Genomic DNA, 12,531 nt, shown 5'->3' with positions numbered 1-12,531 from the left:
AAAAATGTACAAAAACCAGAGTGTAAAACAGTTTGTGGTTTTCTTGGCTGGATTGAGTGACTTTGCGGAGTTTTCGCTGGTTGCCTGGCAACCTCAAAGTCATGACAAGGCTTCAGGAAGTCACTGCACCAGGCCAAAAAATAGCTAATAAACTCTGCAAAACCACAACTTGTCATTTTTACACTTTGGTTTGTGTTGGATTTCAACAAATATAGATGTGTTCATTAGTGAGCTTTAGAGGTGATGGTAGGCAGATTTTTGTACTTTTGGACAGAGCCGGGCTAGCTGTTTCCCCTTGTTTCCAGTCTTCGTGCTAAGCTAACCTGCTGCTGGCTGTAGCTTCATATTTAACTACAACCATTAAGGTGATATTAATATTCTCATCTAAGTTTTGGCAAGAAAGCAAAATAAGATTAAATATTATTACTTTATTTTTGATTTAAGAACATGTTTGCTAGTTTGCTAAAAAAAAAAAAAAAAAAAAAATACACTTCTCACCAGGAGACAAGCGTGTATAGTTTATTTAAAATGCAATTTTAAAAGCCATTAAATGGTTAAATATTAAAAAAGAAGAAAAAAGCTACATAAAGGATGTCGTCAACTATACATATAAATATTTTTCCTCGGTAAATCACACATGACACACAAAATGCCTGAGTAACTATCACAGAGAAAAACAGAAATAATACATGGGGGCTATTTTTACACGTGAATGCAATATTAATGAACTTTTTTTCTTAGTGGATTAACCCTAACTGCATCCGGCTGCGATCGCCTTTCCCTTTTATTGTCGGCGGATCCCTTTAATAAGTGAGGTGGAAGTGAAGTGAAGCAGCTTTCAGCTCAGCTGTAGTTTGTTCGTGCAGAGCTGCAGACAGGACGGTGGATGCAGAGCGACCATCTGACCGGTTGAACAGGGAAAAAGTCCAGTAAGGATCATCGCTTGTCGTCATCTGATACATCCTCATGCGTCATTGTAGTTTTCACACCGGCAGATAAGATAACCTTTAGGTGAGTGAAACGGAACTTTCTGTACGGATTTCTTCTGGAAAACAAGCTGGGATTGAATGAATATCCTCTTTCTTCCTCTTGTCTAACCGTCGATTATATTTGAGACTTTTGCTTTGATGCAACACTCAGAATAAGCTTTAAGATGCAGAATTATATTTAATTGCAGCTTGAACATTACGCACGCATCTAATCATTTAAAGTGCAAGTGTCCAGACGGTTATAGCAATACTGCCTGCCTGTGTCCTCAGGGTGCTGTATATATTTAATATGTTTGAGTGTGGACCACTTAAGTAATCCATTTACAGCAGACGAACGTGCAGCAGGCTGATGTTTGTGTCAGCATCTTAAATCTGTAAAAACATGAATGAACCTCTGTGGCTGCTGATGCAAAAACTGAGTGATGAGTCATACCAGATCTTATGTATCACATGGCTGGTTTTATATTTTTTATTTACACAGTTTTATGTGGATAGACCCCAGATTAATGTTTAGGTTTACTTTGAGATGCAGAAAGAAGCTGCTGAATGCTTTTAGTTCTTTTTGAGTGTTTTTTAAATATTATTTTGAGTTGAATTTGACCTGTACAAGTGATAGCAGTGAGACTGCTGGAGTAAAATTAAATAGACTTTCAGTCATAATCTCAAAGATTTTCATTGAAATAAATGTCTGTTAAGTCTTTATCTATCGCCAGATGAGGTAACACAATGGTGATTGAGCTTATGGTCCACTGATGAAAGCTCTTGCATTTGCAGTATTACGAACTGGGTGCCGGTGGCGACATTCCCGCGAAAAATCACAAGCGGCGCACAATTGGTGACACGTTTTTCATCACCCAGCAGTGGTTGGTCCACCAGAGAGGGTAGCCAGTGCTAACGCAACAGACTTGCTCTTCAACCGAGCCTCCAGGAAGTGCGCCAGACTTTGATGCCAATTTGACATAGTGGCCAAACCATGTAATTACAGCTTCCAGGTCCATCACCTGATGCCATTGGGCTATTGGGTCTGCACACAATAACGGGAAAAGGAGCAGCTCTAAAATGGTGGATAAATTTTTTTGAGCGTCACAACCCCTTCGAAATGACAGTATTTGGTCCATTTGGTCCGATAACATTCTTAAAGTCTAGAAGAGCCACAGAGTGCTAAACTGAAAGTTAGCCGGCTCAGCTGGTGGAAGTCTAGTTGTTATGTGGTTGAGAGGCGGTGTTCAAGGAAACGCTAGTGTGTTTCCTTTAACATAATTTTTCCTAGTTTCCTTTAACTATCCCCCTAAAGGGATAGTTTGGATTTTTTGAAGTGGGGTTGTCGAGGTGCTTATCCATAGTCAGTTTATTACCTGCAGTAGATTTGGGCTGGCAAGCTCCCAGTTTGGAGAAGCAGACAGGAGCACTGGCACAGAAACTAAGCAATGTACTGCTGTGGATGGGGAAGGCAGCAAAACTTGTTTTAGCCACCTAAAAGTGCCGACCCAAATCTACTGCGGATAATACACTGACTATGGATAATTACCTCATACAACCACACTTCAAAAAATCTGAACTATCCCTTTTTAATACATCCACGTGTGTTGAAAAACACACCTGCAGTTACTGCTTGTCACCATAGGTGTCGCCAAAGAGAACGAAACAAAGCTCTTTGAGATTGTTACTTTAAGCACAGGTGAAACTATTAAGATCTTAAATTGCTGTGCTGCATTTCCGTAATTGTGGAACAGAGGCTTCATTAATGCCATTGGGTATCTGTGCTTTTCCTGCTGAAATGCGTGTGAATCTGATTTATTTTGGGGAAAGATGGCGAAGCAAGAGTGCTCTGACGCTAACAGGTCAGTTGTTGCTAAACAAGAAAGCAACATGACAAGTAAAGTATAAGATGAACAGATTTTTGACAGAGATCAAAAGAAAAACAGGAGAAGTATGAAACCAAACAAGTCAGTTAAATGCAAAAATATAGAAAAGCCAATCTTGCTCTTGAGTTTACTGTCAAAGTAGCAGGAGAGTCTTGGATTTGTTGTTTGTAAAAAAATCTGGCAGTTAAACTTTCATTTTTCTTTCAAACATCAGAAAGTAATGAAAAACATTCATAACATTCAGAGGTTAAAATGCAATTTGCGCATGAAGGAGGGATGGAAATGTTTTTGCATTTTTATATTTCTTTCTTTTTTTTTTTTCTTTTTTGTTTGGCAGACAGAAAAATGAACCAGAGCTTTACAAACTGTTTAAATGAAGCAGACATTTTGGGAGATATACAAATTCACTTTCTTGCCAAGAGTAACACGAGAATATTGATACCACACTAGTCTGTTTGTCAAGAAACCACAAATTGTCATTTTTACGTAATGTTTGTGTACAGATTGAACAAATGAGATATAAAGTGTTGTTTAGTGAACATCAGAGGTGCTAGTAGGTGGATTTAGTTACCTCTGGACAGAGTCAGGCTAGATGTTCCCTCTTGATTTCAGTCTTTATGCTAAGCTAAGCTAAGCTAAGCTAAGCTAATCAACTCCTGAGTCTAGCTCTGTACTTAATGCACAGACATGAGAGTAGTATCAATCTGCTCATCTAACTCTCAACAAGAAAGTGAATAAACATATTCCCCAAAATGTCAATGTATTTCTTTACTTTTATACTTGAACACTATTCTACTTGAATACTATAATTGATCAAATAACTGTTGAAATTATTTCAGTAAAAATGCCAAACATTTCACTGGTTCCAGCTTCCCAAATATGAATATTTTATGGTTTTCATACTCCTCTATAAACGGATTGGTCAGATGAAACAAGATATTTTGAAGAGAAACTGGCCTCTGGGAACTTGGGATGGACATTTTTCACCATTTCAACATTTTACGGACCGCACAAATAACCAATTAATTGAGAAAATAATCGGTAGATAAATCAATAATGAAAATAATGTTAGTTGCAACCTTCAACATGAACAGATCTAGCAAAGACAAAACCAAATAGTTTGGGACTTTTTAAAGTGTATTATTATTGATATAATAAGTGATACATTCAATAAGAATGATGTTTAATTGCAGTATTTAGTACTATCATGTTGTCTTTACATAACACTGAGAATAGTATAGGCCCATCACTAAGCCACATTCATGTCATTAGACAACTCCATTCTTCTTCATAGATAAACTAAGTGGAGTAAAGACTCATCACATTTGCTTCCTCTCTCTGTCAGCCTCCCTCTATCTCTCTCTTTCACTCTCCTCTCTCTCTTCTGTGTGTGTGAAAGTGTGAGAGTGTCTTTTATGTCTGACGTGTAGTTGTTCTACTAGCAGCTGTTGTTTCAGTCATTGTGACATTAGAGGTGCTTGAATGCAGTAAGTGATTCTGGGAACAGGAAGCGGAGAGTGATGCAGTGAAGGCTGCATAAACTCTCCCACCACTGCAGTACAGCGTGCTGCAGCTGTAGCAGTGGATCTGTGGCAGTGTTTTCATGCTCATCACGGAATAAATAAACCAGCCAAAAAGATGACTCAGAGTACGGAGGTACACGCAAAAGTACGCTTAACCTCACTGAAACTTAAAATAGTTGGACAACTTGTCAGAGGGAATTAAACATCATGCGTCAAGGCTGCTCTTTGATGAGGACGGACTGCTTTTACAGTAATTCCTCACTGATGCATATCAGTTTATTAGGTACACAAAATACAACGCAAAACAAAAGCCAATAAATCTATGATACTTTCCTAAATATTAGAAACACCTTTCCAGTTTAATATAACATCACCAGTTGGAATTATATCAAGACTTTACTGAAGAACAGTCGTGTCAACAAACTCTACACGTTATAAATGTCACAAAGGTCAGATTAGAGCTGCTATTGAACCAAACTGTCAAGTACCATTACTGTCAGTTTAAGTCATAATTTTGCCAATTACGGGAGATCAAATGTATAAATGAATAAGTATAAAAATTTGAAAAACTGTAATAATAATAATTTTACTGTATCTCCTGGAATTCAGCAGATATTTTGTGGTGTTTGTACAGTAAGTTGAGCATCTTTAAGATAACGACTGATCTTTTTCCATGACATGTTTGACTGGTGGTATTGATGTATGTTGTTCAGCTTGTACACTGTCACGAAAGGCCCTGAAGGCTTAATTTTCTGAACTGTCGCCCAGTGACATTTGACCCCCCCCAGGATCAATGGGCCCGGTGCTGTGAGCTCTGCACAGCGACGTCTGTCTGATTAAAGCTAATTGAGTAACATTGGACACCGGCCAGCTCAGTGACTCTCAACCGAGTTGTAGTTCTGAGTGTCTGAGTGTGAAGGTTTATAACTTCTACTGTAAACCAACTTAAACGAGAGCTACTGGGTCTGTATCACTAACTGCTACGTAGCATTCATGTGAGAAGGAGCTAGCATTGTATTTCCCATAATAAGGTTTATTTTCTTGTTTTAATTTTGTGTTTTTTGCGATTTCATGCTGCTTGAAATATAAACACTACAGCTTCAAGTGATGATTATTTTCATTATCAATTGATCTGTGCATTATAGTTTGATTTATTCATTTTCTTTTAAAGAAGTAGATCAGATAGTGGCCGAGGGGTTAAAGGTCTGACCATGAACTGCGACATTCCCATTTTGACTGTGGTTTGGGAATTTTTGTTGCATTTCATTCTCTATTTTCTCTCTCTACCCTTCATTTCCTGTCATCTGTCTGAAGTTTTGGCATTTTATCCCTTTATTAGATGCCAAAGTATATATATATTATTTTAAAAAAAGAAATAGTTCAGAATGTTTGTTTCTATACACAAACACAAATGTTGCTGTATTTGCTGTTCCTTTATTCTAAAAAAAAAAAAGTAAAAACAAATACTGGAAAATGCCCATCACAAGTTTCCAGGGCCCATAATAACATTTTCCAATAGCCCCAAAACCAAAAATATAAAACAAACAATGATATAAAACAGAGAAAAGCAGCAAGTTTTCTCTGATAACTTAAAGGCCTCTGCTCACTCATACAAGTGTTTTCAGTTATCAGGATGATGGGAATTAAAATCTCCATGGAGCAGTTAGAATAACAGCAGCTGTCCCTCGCTAACAGACGCAACAAAGCGAACAGGAGAGTCGGGGAAACGTCAATCAAACTCGCATCAAATCTGCAGACTTACAAAAAGTCCTGAGAGGAGCTCTTCTCAGGTTGATTAAGTAAAAACACCTGTGTGTGTGTGTGTGTGTGTGTGTGTGTGTGTGTGTGTGTGTGTGTGTGTGTGTGTGTGTGTGTGTGTGTGTGTGTGTGTGTGTGTGTGTGTGTGTGTGTGTGTGTGTGTGTGTGTGTGTGTGTGTGTGTGGACCATCACCTTGTAGAGCCTTTAAACAGTTTGGCAATCATCAAAATTGTTGTAAAATTCATTTTCTGCTAATAAATGAATGAATCAATCAAATAATTATTTCAGCACTAGCTAATGCTGTAAAATCCAGCTATCACCATTAATCAATTAAAAAATTCATTCCCAACTATTTTGATAATCGATGAATCAATTTGAGTAATGTTCTAAGAAAAAATATCCAAATTCTCTGATTCCAGCCTCTCAAATGTGAATATTTTCTATTTTTTGTAGTCTTCTCTGATAGTAAATTGAATAAATTTGGGTTGTGGAAAGTTTGTCGGGACAAAACAAGATATTTGAAGACGTCACCTTAGGCTTTGTCAAGCAGTGATCGACATTATTCACCATATTCTGACTAAACAACTAATCGATTTATCAAGAAAATCATCAGCAGATTCAATAATGAAAATAATCATGAGTTGCAGCCCTAATATAATGTCTGGGACTGAGTTCTAATAAATCAGAATAAAATAAATAAATAATAAATCCAACCTCCATTGTCTGTAGCTGCAAATACTTCCTGTGCTCACCAACATGTACAGGATTCAGATCCGTATTGTTATTGTGAGTCACGCTGCAGCCAGCAGGGGATATCAGTGTTGCACAAATAGAGCATGACTCACCCAAAAAAATTACCATAAACATAACAATGGACTGATGATGTTTCTGGAAGTCATTCAGTCACCCATCAGCACTGTTAGTCAAGCAATTCCAATCTGTTCTATGTTAAATGAAGGAAATGCCACATATACAGTAAATTGTACATTAGTCCATAATTATGTCGTTATTTGATGTCTCAGCTCATTGGTCTCATTCGACAGTGATGAGGAGGTAGAAGTAAAGACATAATTAAAGAAGGTAGTTCAGAGAAAGCATAACTGTATGTACTTGGTGATTGTGTGTCCCACAATCACCTCTCTTTGTCATTCAAGCCGACTGTTTGCGTTTCAGATTATCCGTGTTTTCTCTCTTGCTTTCTGTTCTTTTACATCTAGGTCGAGTCATTTGTCTTTGTTTTCTTTGCTCAAGGGAAAGAAGGAGGTAACATTCAAAATCTGATATTCCTGTTTTACCTTTTCTGGGTCTCATTTGCGACACAGGGCGCTGCAGTTAATCATTAGACTCCCTTTAATTATCTTTTGACACATGAGAGCCAAATTGGTACTTAGCCAGCCAAGGTACACCGTGTCCTCCTGATCAACTGGTTTGTTAGTTTCAGTATCAAATGTCATCAGCAACTGTAGAAATGATGAAACACGGGTGGAAATTTTCTCATCTTCCTCTTTTTTGTCCATCTTTTCATGCTCCTACAAACACACAGAGATGACAGTCGTACTTTAAGTTTAGTTTAACACTAAACACTAATCATATTCTGCTTTACTCAGAAGGTAGTTTTATTTTATTATTTAAGACATACAGTGTTTTAAGCTGATTTTTATATAAATGAGACCACCGCATTATATCGAGCTAAGATAAAAAATAATTAAATTTAAGTATTCCTGTTTCCGTATGGATCCATTTTCTATGAAATAAGTAATCCGGTTAAGTGGGGGTGGATGCACAGGAGGAAAACAGATGCATTTGTGTAATTACTTCAAACATTGTTTGAGGCCTGCCAATAAGATTAAAGCTCTCACGAAATGGGGAAAGCTCAGAGGCCCACATGTCTGTGTGATGTGCTGTGTTTGTGTGTGGTCTGTACAGACAGTATGAGTGATTCTGTTATTGTGGAAAGGCCGATGTCTCTCTGCCAAGATGGAAGTATGAAATATGCGGTAACAATGAGGGGAAGGCTGCCCTCTTGGCAGCAGACAAGCCAAGTCTGAACAGGATGGTCGTTAGTTTTAATAGCAAGGTCTACAAAATGTTTGTAAAGTAATGCTAAACACCGCACACACACACATAGAGACAAAGATGTACAGTACAGACTGCAAATAAGGCCAAGACCTCAATATTTTTTGGTATAAAACAAAATACTGTACGTTTGTAGTATCAAGTAACAAAAGCTGACATCAAATGATGGATCAGATTTGTAATTTTATTTACTTTTTCCTTGATGAGATGCTGTGGTTCCAGCTTTGAATCATTATTTTGCAAGTTGAGAAAACAATTTCACCATGAAGTCCATTTTGCTGTTCTGGAGCTGTTGATCATATCACATGATCTTCATCACTAGGTGGAGTTTGCCCAGTCATCACAGAATCGTAGATGTTCAAATTTCCATATTTTTGTGCACTTTTTTCCTCTTTTTACTTTCAGAAGTCTTCTAAAGTGATCAAAAGAAAAAAGGAAATTTGAACATCTTATGTTACAACTCCAAAATCTACCGATGGAGATCATGTAATATGACTGAAAGCTCCAGAACAGCTACTAAATGGACCTTGCAGTGGTCAAAATGACAAAATAAAACAACAGAAAACTGGAAAGACTTTGAGGTTTAAAGGTTCAACGTTCTTGTGCAGCTGACTTTTAGACAACATTTAAAATTTGAGAACTTTTGTGTCTTTTGTTAAATTTTTAAAAAGGGTTTTATTGGAAAAACATGTTGTATTTCTCAGAGTAAGATATCAAAAAGATATCATTACCCAAACTCAAACTTTTAAAACAAAACCCAAAAATACTGCAAATCTTGAAAATGAAATGTTCTCAATCTCAAATTGTGTTTATTAGAATTACAACACAAACCGAGGAGACACATTTCATACACAAGGAAATACAAAGTGATTTACATAATGCAAAAGAATATAAGAACAGGAATAAGATAAAAAACCAGACTAAATGATAAGAATCACGAAGTTAATTAAAAGCCATGCAGAACCAATCTGATGATGTTTTCGCTGGTTCGGTTGCATCATCTCTCTCTTGTTTACCAGCTTTGGTTCAGTGCACTGAGTCCCCCGCGGGCAAACATGGACAGATAGTAACGTGCTTGTGTGGCTGGTGAATAACTGCAGTGTCACCCTTTTCAACTGTCATGTACTGTTTTGACTGCACTGCGATCATTATTCAGAGGATTGTTACGGCCATTGTGACTATTTCGTTTCTATTACTGCGGCCTCGGCCAGCTGTCACTAAAAAAAACTGTATTGGTTTTAAAAGCACAGATAGATGTTCAACTCATGAGACGTTATGTTTCTGACCCTGAACTTATATCCAGCTTACTGAAGAGACAAGTGGAGCTTGAGTGAACTTGGGGCCTTTCTGGGAAATGGAGATAAGTTTCTGCACAGGGAAGCAGGGTTCAACTTTACCCACTTAGATGATACTAATGTAATATTTCCAGGTAAAAAACAAAACAAAACGTCATCTTATTCCGAGATATACAACATTTTGCAGTACCTGTTTTACTGGGGAAAGAGCCTGGGCAATAATTTTGCTTCTGTTGACATGTTTGGTTTCTCTTTCTGTCAGATCCTCCATCCTCTGTCACTCCTTATCTTGCCTTTTTTTTCTCTCTGTCATGCCTCTGGCCCTCGCTGAAGTTAAAGAACAACACAAGCTTGAAGCCCAACCCCCTCCCAGCTTCACTAAACCCTCTGATTGGTCCCTGCTTTCCCTCTACACCAGCGGCAGCCACCCCACCCCCCCACCACCCCCCACCTCCGTCTCCGCTCGCCCTGTAGCTCCCTGTCAGTCTGTTTGGATTATTGTAACAGCAGCTCAGGCCTTTCGCATGTGTTCCCCTCTCTACCCGCTGCGCACACTACAGTATATTAGAGATGAGAAGGATTAGGTGACAGAGAGCGGCGTTTGTTTTCACCCCGGAGGAGAGGAGAGAGGAGAGCAGCCATGGAGTTGAAGTAAGTGGGGGTGTTTTGGTATTTAAAGATGGAGAGGAGGACTGGAAAGAGTGAGTAACAGCTGGAAGAAGGAGAATAGGAAATATTTCTAATTCAAGGAAGGAAGGGAGAAACTGTAACACAACGCTGCTTTGGCAAAGTCATTATGCATATACTGCGTGACTATCAGTTTGTCTGTCTGCAGATTTGTTTGGCTTCTGTAACAGGAAAAGATTATCATGAAAACATACTTCTGTAGCTCCAGGTTATTACCCTGGAAGTCTAGATAGTCTAGATACTAGAAATACAGGTTCCCGCTACAGTTCTCAGGTGTTTACATGCTGTAGTGGTTTACGTAGTGTTTACTCTCAGCAGATGTGTCTTTAAGTGGCTTTTCTGTGCAGGTAAACACTGTAAACTCACCAGAGAATTATTACTGTACTCTCATTTCCTTTTCCTGTTTGTCATGCTCAGTGGTTTCAACTCGTCTGTTTTGATGTCATGCAGGTGCACTCAGTCTGTTTGTTGAGAAAAAGTCTATTTATTTATTTATTTATTTATATAGCTCACAGTCATTTGTCTGTCTCAGATGGCTTCATAATCTGTGAAACATGTTACTGTCTATCTTTGCACCCTCAATTTGGATCAAAAGTACTTATTTGAGCCATTATATTGAATCAAAAGTGTTAGTTTAAGTTTAGTCTGCTGCATGATTATATCCACAGATAGTAAATAATACTTAGGCAAGCTGCTGTGGTGATGAAATACGATCATCATTAACATCATCATCATCATCATCATCATCATGAAACTCTGTCTTGGCATTAAGTTCAGTTGCAGCTATCATACTGTAACACTGCTTTCTCTTTAAGTCTAACTAGTTAATGCATCACAGCTGCAGTATTGAAGCTGTGATGCAGCTTCTCTAGAGCTCGGTCCACTTTAATGACAGCAGCAAAAGTTGGATAACAGCAGTCTGACAACAAACGCAGCGCATCACTTCTCACTCACGTCATACAGTATCACTCCACCAGGCTAAACAGTTACTAACACTATAGTCATTCAGTGTTTTGTTGTGCAGCTCCCACCCAAACACAACAATAAGGACATTTTAAACTCTAGGTAATCTGCCAAACAAGGAAGTTAATCTTTATATGACATGTTGTTTGTTTTTTATGGTTGGTTTAATAGTCAATCTAACATCTGGCCAAAGGACAACAGTTGAAAATGAGCTTTTTGACTAATAATGGCACATTTACAGTTGATTAATGTGCATTGTTCCTGTCAAAAACTATATATACATAACTAATATCCACAAAAATCAAACTCATCTTACAGTATGATACAGCATATTGCATCGCACATGCTTTATCAGTTTTGCAAATTGCAATTTATCGGTTAAAATATGATCTGTACATAGATTTCATACACTTTTGTCAACGTCCTCTGCTGATATGACTTTGTTAAATGCTACGCAAGGGGATTTAAGGATAACACTTTCCTCTTTTACCAGAGAGGTACATTTTGTCCAGACAGTGAGCCACAATGTTTTAGCTTCATTTAATTCTGGCTGACAGATTTGCAGCATGGACAGTTTCCAATGGCCCTACGCTAGCACATCTGTGGGCCTTTAATTTAGGGTCAGTAGATAACAAACATGCATTTACACACACAGACACACAACATTGTCTTATCTTGTGTCCCCAGACTGCATGGCTGGTTGATATAAAGCTTTGTGACGCACTGACATGAGGTTTCCTTATTCACTCAGAGCGCAGCCTTTTTCTCCGAAGCATGTAAATGAGATCTGAGGAGCCTTTGTATTTTTCTACAGGAATGGTGTACAAGTTAAAAACAGGAAATCACATGTTGACAGACAGCCAAAAAATGTAATTTTCCTTTTACAGTTAATTATCCAAATATTTTCAAACTGGTGTTAACTAGAATGTTATAAAATATTTTTTTACTTCCAAGGTTTGAAACGCCAGTACACTTTGATCAGTGGTTTTGAAAGATGCTGCTGCTGCTGGTTAGACCGTTCAAAAGGGGGAGGGTGGACGTACAGTTGGACGAGGGGATGTTGAGGCTGAAGGCGTGCTCTGTCGTTGTAATCTCTCATCATCCTGTCCTCAGTGGATGCTTTAGATTAGCATGAGAGTGTTCTTATAATTCAGGGGTGGGGCCTTTTCATTCAAGGCATGCAAAGGCCCCGATTCCACTCAAACAGAAAGCTGGACAGGTTATATAAAAGGTTCAGTTTTTAATTATTTTGGAGCAACTTCCCAGAGCCTCTGCCAAATAATTATAGCAGCTGGAGTCTCTTAATTTAAGTATTTTATTATGAAACTGAAAAAGGCAAATAAACAAACAAAAAAGATTTTTAAAAAAAGATGT

At 38.0% G+C, this 12,531-nt stretch overlaps 1 protein-coding gene across 3 annotated transcripts in view; it reads left to right on the top strand.

Moving 5' to 3' along the window:
* The first annotated feature begins 587 nt into the window (after positions 1-587).
* Positions 588-12,531, top strand: part of trim2a (tripartite motif containing 2a) — a 38,370-nt gene continuing 26,426 nt past the window's right edge. For 2 of the 3 annotated variants that reach the window (XM_042428826.1, XM_042428801.1), the window contains exon 1: positions 588-1,011. The gene's annotated coding sequence lies outside the window, so the exon portion shown is untranslated. Of the gene's footprint in view, positions 1,012-9,979; positions 10,159-12,531 lie in introns of those variants that run through there. The other variant, XM_042428809.1, reaches the window with a different exon arrangement.

Source organism: Thunnus maccoyii, chromosome 2, assembly GCF_910596095.1.
Source record: "Thunnus maccoyii chromosome 2, fThuMac1.1, whole genome shotgun sequence".
Lineage (NCBI taxonomy): Eukaryota > Metazoa > Chordata > Actinopteri > Scombriformes > Scombridae > Thunnus > Thunnus maccoyii.
The sequence above is the reverse complement of the archived record's forward strand: the minus strand, read 5'-3'. Positions and strand labels throughout refer to the sequence as shown.